This window comes from Leopardus geoffroyi, chromosome D3 (genome assembly GCF_018350155.1).
Source record: "Leopardus geoffroyi isolate Oge1 chromosome D3, O.geoffroyi_Oge1_pat1.0, whole genome shotgun sequence".
Taxonomy (NCBI): Eukaryota; Metazoa; Chordata; class Mammalia; order Carnivora; family Felidae; genus Leopardus; species Leopardus geoffroyi.
In genome coordinates, this window is record NC_059339.1 from 52,716,043 (window position 1) to 52,722,042 (window position 6,000).

Here is a 6,000-nt window from a genome sequence, read left to right on the forward strand (position 1 = left end):
TCAGTAAATCTTATGAACTCTACCTTTAAAATACACCCAGAATCCGTCCTTCCCACCATATCCATCTTCGCCCAGATCACTGCTGTCTCCCCCCTGGGTTATTCAAAAAACCTCCTCATTGGTCTTTCTGTTTCTGACATGCCTCACTTCAATCTGTTTTCAACCCAGCATCTATAATGTCCTTGGTAAAAAATAAGTCAGATCATGACATTTCTCTACCCAAACTCCTCTAGAATGATTCCAAAAATTAAAAGATAAACAAAACAAAACCCTTGGAGGCACCCTCATCTCATTTAGATCAAATCCAGAGTCGGTCCCGTGGTCCACAGGGCCTTACGCATTCCACCGCGTGTCTCCCAGACTCCAATTCTTACCCCTCACACGCTGTGCTGCCAGCCACATGGAGCTTTCGGCTGTCCCACGAACATGCTGGGCACGCTCCTCCTTGGGCTGTCCCTTCTGTATGCAATGATCCTCCCCTAGATGGCCACACTGCTTGCTCTCACCTCCTTCAGCCTTGACCCTTGTGTCTCCTTCTCTTTGAGGCCTTCCTTGTGCACCCTAATTAAAATTTCAAACTGCCAATGACTTTCTCTGGATTCCAGCTAAGAGCCTGGTGGATTTACTGTGGCTCCTTCCCCTGGCAGGTCTTTGTCTCTTGCGCTACAAGACTGCGGAACAGGCTTTCTGTTTATCAGAGGGTTTTACCTTAGTTTGTTAGCTTCCTACCCTATGAAGGTTTAGAACTCAACAAATGTCTTGAAGGGAAAACCAGAGGTATATGAAATCCCTCAAGTGATGGCCACTCTAGCCATGTGCAATGACTAAAATTTTGCTCCCTGTTTCTCTCTTCCCACACAATGGCCTTATGCTTTGGCTGAGCCTGGGTTCTTAGAAGCAAGCCAGTGTCCGGTATCTTGAAAGGCTCCCTAGGGGAAAAAGATGAAGTTATCTTACAGAGGATACACTCACTTTTCCCTGGTGCTCTCCCCTCTGGAATATTAGCTTTGTTAGCTCTTGTTGATTCTACAACTTCTGATCTCTCAAAACAGATCAATTTTATATTTCATCTGGCTCTTCTTGTTGGTCTTGGTGGGAGCTTTGGTCTCCTATGAGCTACTCCATCCTACTATCTGTCTCTCATATTTTACTGATTTTACTTTCTTGGTCTATCTCTATTAGAATGTCATTTTTGGTGCACCTGGGTGGATTAGTCGTTTGTGTCCAACTTCAGCTCAGGTCATGATCTCACAGTTTGTGGGTTCAAGCCTTGCATCGGGCTCTGTGCTGATGGCTCAGAATCTGGAGCCTGCTTCAGATTCTGTGTTTCCCTCTCTCTCTCTGTCCCTCCCTCACTTGTGCTTTCTCTCTCTCTCTCTCTTTTTCATGAGGTCTTATATTGGTCTCCACTTTCAGTGGTTATCGTTGTGCCTGTCACAATGTAGGCCCTTAGTAAACAGTTGTTGAACAAATATGTATATAAGCTATCCAACTACCTGTAACCCATAGACTAATTATTAACAAATGATGACATTACTTTGAGATAAGTGCATGTAAAATGGTGGCTATAAGCAAACCTGAAATTTACATCAGGGCATCCGAGAAGGCATTCCATAAAGAGGCTGTGATCCTTCAAAACAATTGAAAATATGCAGTGAGAAATTTGTGTAATTTCCAGTTGCAGGAAGCGTATGAACAACATTGACAAACAGTGGTCATAAACATGAGACTCAAATCGATAACAAGTCCCAGAATTCCTAATTACAATCATTGGCTCGCAATGAAGGTGTATTCCATTCAGACAATTCTATGGAGCTTGCTCCAGAGACAGTAATAGCAGGAATTGATGGTTGGATTTTTCATCTAATCAGTTTGGGGGAAGCCAGCCAATAAATATTGGATGGATAGATACAGAGATGGATAGATAGATAGATAGATAGATAGATAGATAGATGAGAGATAGAGCAAGCTATAGGTATCAATAGCTATCCTGCTGAAGATTGAAGTGTCATTATCAGGGGCTAAGAGGTAGAGGAGAGACGGAGATGCTATTTAAAGGGTTCAAGCCTTCGGTTATAAAATGAATAAGCTTTGGAGATCGAATGTATAGCCTGGTGACTATAGTTAATAACATTGTATTTTGTACTTGCAATTTGCTAAGAGGGTAGACCTTAAAGTGTCCTCACCACACACACACACACACAAACCAAAAAAAGGTAACTCTGAATTGATGGATTTCTTAATTAATCTGATTCTGATAATCATGTCATGAAGTATATGTGTAGTAAACCATCACATTGTACACTTTGTGCATATAAATTTTATTTGTCAATTAAACCTCAGTAAAACTGAAGAGCAAAACCGAAAACAAGTGCCGTCATTCCCCTGACATTTGCCTGGTCAGTGACTGTGCTAGAACTCCTAGCCGCCCCCACGATTTACAGTCTCAGCTGAGTGGGCCTTCTGGGAAACACAGTCCCGTCAAACACGAACCTGTTCAAGTACTTCCAGTGTGTGCTAGCCTCTTCAAAAGGTCATCTTAATATGTCGCAACTACCTTTCAAATCTTTTCTTCCTTCTCAATGTCCTGTATTCAGTTTGTTGCTGCTTCCTGAACATTTGGATGTAACTCTTTCCTTCTTTCTATTTCTCAACAACTATCACCACATAAATTAAAATAAGCCACATCCTCTTTTTCTGAGCACTTCTTTTTTTTTTTTCTCATCTCTTCTTTTTCTTTTTTCTTATAACAAATTTATTGAAATAGAATTCGTGTCTTTCTCTCTCACACTCATTTTACTTCATTTAATAGCAATCCTCACTAGCATATTGCTGGCTAGCATGATTTTCACAACAAATCCTAGAGTCTAGAGTAGGGGTGAAGGGGTCCTTGAAGGGAGAGAAGGAAAGAGCTGTAAGGGGGTAATGCCTAGCTGGTCCTTGCTGAGCAGAGGAAAGGCAAGACTCTTTGAATATTCATGCCAAAAAAATTTATACCACTAGCTACTTAGACAGGAAGTTAATTTAAAAGGTGGTCCCTGCCATAAATGAACTTCTAATTTGGGGGGATGGATTACTTGGATATGAAGTAATAAAGGGTGGGAGGTGGGACTGGGGAGTGTCAAGTATGTCCTTTCTGACTTTGAGACAGAACAAGCCTTCCTGGAACTCTGACAAATACCTCAAGTTTAAAATGTCTCAAACCAAAGCCATTGTCTTTCCATAAAAAAACAAAAACAAAAACAAAAACAAAAGCAACTCCTTTGTGTTTCTCTTCCTTGTAGTTAATGGTTTCATGATCTTCCCACTTACTCAAGAAAGGAACCAGGGAATCATCCTCGACATCATCTCTGCTTCACATCCATCGGTCTCCAGGTTAATTGCTGTATTTGACTCCTCATCTCTCATCTGGACCGTCTTCATTGGTCTTCCATCCAGCTCTATGAGCCGTCCAATCCATCCTCCGTAATTGTGGCTTTCCAAGTGTGTTTCTTGGAACTCCAGTTTTCTTGTTTTTTTGCTCGTTTTGTTTTGCTTTTGGCTGTTTGGTTGGGGCTCTGTTTGTTTTGGGAATCCCTACTTCCACTTCCACTAGAATGCCTCCTTTGATGTTGTGCACAGCTCCTTCCCTAGCGTCCCCGCTTAAAGAAAAGCTTTTCCAAGTCTTCCGTGCATACAGGCTCTGACATGTGCCTCTGTTATTTGGTATCTGACCAAAGTGTTGCAATTACTTGATTTATAAATCTGTCTCCTCCGGGAGTGCATTAATTTTCTATTCTTCGTATGCTCAGATAATTGCAGAATTCTGGGTTTGATCTATGTTGGGACAAAGAGTGGATGATACTGTTAGTAACAAAGAGAAGGACGGCAGCAAAATGCTAGTTTGTGAAGGCATTAAATAATTTGCCTCTGAGGATACTGAGTTTGATATTTCTGTGAGCCATAAAGCTCGAAATAGTTAGTAAGAAATATGGATGTGGAATTCAGGGGACATCCAGTCTGGAGAAGCAAACTTGATTATTGGCAGTATACAGATAACTAGGACAACTCCAAATGGTAACAATTAGTCTATTTGCTCCATAGATTCTGGTGTGGAGAGGATTGTTCTGATGTAAGAAAGTCTATGTTTTGTATCCTCCTTCTCATAGACATTTACCAGCTAAAGATTGAAATTTACATTGTAGGGGTGCCTGGGTGGCTCAGTCAGTTAAGCCTCTGACTTCAGCTCCTGTCGTGATCTTGTGGTTCTTCAGTTCGAGCCCCGCGTTGGGCTCTGTGCTGACAGCTCAGAGCCTGGAGCCTGCTTCAGATTCTGTGTCTCCCTCTCTCTTCCCCCGCTTCCCCCACTCATGATCTGTCTCTCTTTCTCTCTCAAAAGTAAATAAAGATTTTAAAAAATTAAAAAAAAAAAAAGAAATTTACATTGTAGAATGTCATGAATAAGCAACATAGATTCATAGTTTCCTATAATTCTCTTTTAGGATGAAGAGGTTATAAACATTTTTTCCATTGTATTATAGATATGGAAGGCCATTTGAGGAGAAATGTTCAGGGTGCAACCATTGGTCAGACTTGCATTTAAATCCTGGCTCTATGAAAACCTACCAGTCTGAGCTTGATTAAGTCTGCTAACCTCTGTCAGCGTCAGTTTTCTTATTAGTAAATAGGAATAGTAATGCCTAAATTGTACACATATTGTTAACATTTTCAATGAGATAATATCTGTGAAAAGAAAACTCCGAGGGTGCCTGGGTGGCTTAGTTGGTTAAACGTCCAACTTTGGCTCAGGTCATGATCTCACAGTTCGTGAGTTTGAGCCCCACATGGGGCTCTGTGCTGACGGTTCAGAGCCTGGATCCTGTTTCAGATTCTATGTCTCGTTCTCTCTCTGCCCCTCTGCTGCTCATGGTCTCTCTCTCAAACAAAAACAAAAACATTAAAATAGAATATTCTGGAATGCTTGCACATGGTAGGTGCTCAATACATGTCTTCAAAAACCATTTATTGAGTTCCCTCTATGTGCTATGCACTGTTCTAGGCACAAAGATCCCTTCCTTGGTGGAGCTTACACTCCAATGCAGGGAGAGGAGAGGAAACAATAAACAATGAACACAATGAACAAGTAAACTCTATTTTATGCCAAATGACAATGTAATTCATTTGACATTGAAACTCATGTAGTGCAGGGGGCGCTTGGGTGGCGCAGTCGGTTAAGCGTCCGACTTCAGCCAGGTCACAATCTCACAGTCCGTGAGTTCGAGCCCCGCGTCAGGCTCTGGGCTGATGGCTCCTGATGGCTCAGAGCCTGGAGCCTGTTTCCGATTCTGTGTCTCCCTCTCTCTCTCTGACCCTCCCCCCGTTCATGCTCTGTCTCTCTCTGTCCCAAAAATAAATAAACGTTGAAAAAAAAAATTAAAAAAAAAAAAAAAGAAACTCATGTAGTGCAGACAGCCACAGACTCTCTGGACACAGGGGCCAGAAAAGAAATCAAAATAAATATGCCAGGTTGGATGAAAAAAACAGCCCTTTTTAATTATTCTGCTTTTGAGAAAGATAAGAATACAGACAATATGACTCTTTTCTCTTCCTAAATCTACCTTCAAGAAATGATAGTACAGGGCTTGCTTCCACGACACATGTACTAAAATTGGGACGATACAGAGGATGAGCATGGTCCCTGTGCAAGGATGACACTCAAATGCGTGAAGCATTCCATATTTAAAAAGAAAGAAGGAAGGAAGAAAGGAAGAAAGAAGAAAGAAAGAAAGAAAGAAAGAAAGAAAGAAAGAAAGAAAGAAAGGGAGGGAGGGAGGAAGGAATAGTACAAGTGTCATAACAAATGGCAGCTGACACCCTTCCTATCTGAGACACGAATGGCAAGCTTCCCAGGTCACCGGCATCGGCAGAGGGCACTGGGAATGCCACTTTTTCACTTCTAGCCAATTGGTGGCCTTTGGGAACATGGACTCGGGGTCACCAGAACTGCCAAGTCTTCAAGAG

The 6,000-nt window shown here is 41.8% G+C and overlaps 1 non-coding gene across 1 annotated transcript; it reads left to right on the forward strand.

Moving 5' to 3' along the window:
• Positions 1-5,619: 5,619 nt before the first annotated feature.
• Positions 5,620-5,722, forward strand: LOC123588673. Its single transcript, XR_006707976.1, has one exon. It is a non-coding gene; the product is annotated as a U6 spliceosomal RNA (small nuclear RNA).
• The last annotated feature ends 278 nt before the right edge of the window (positions 5,723-6,000 follow it).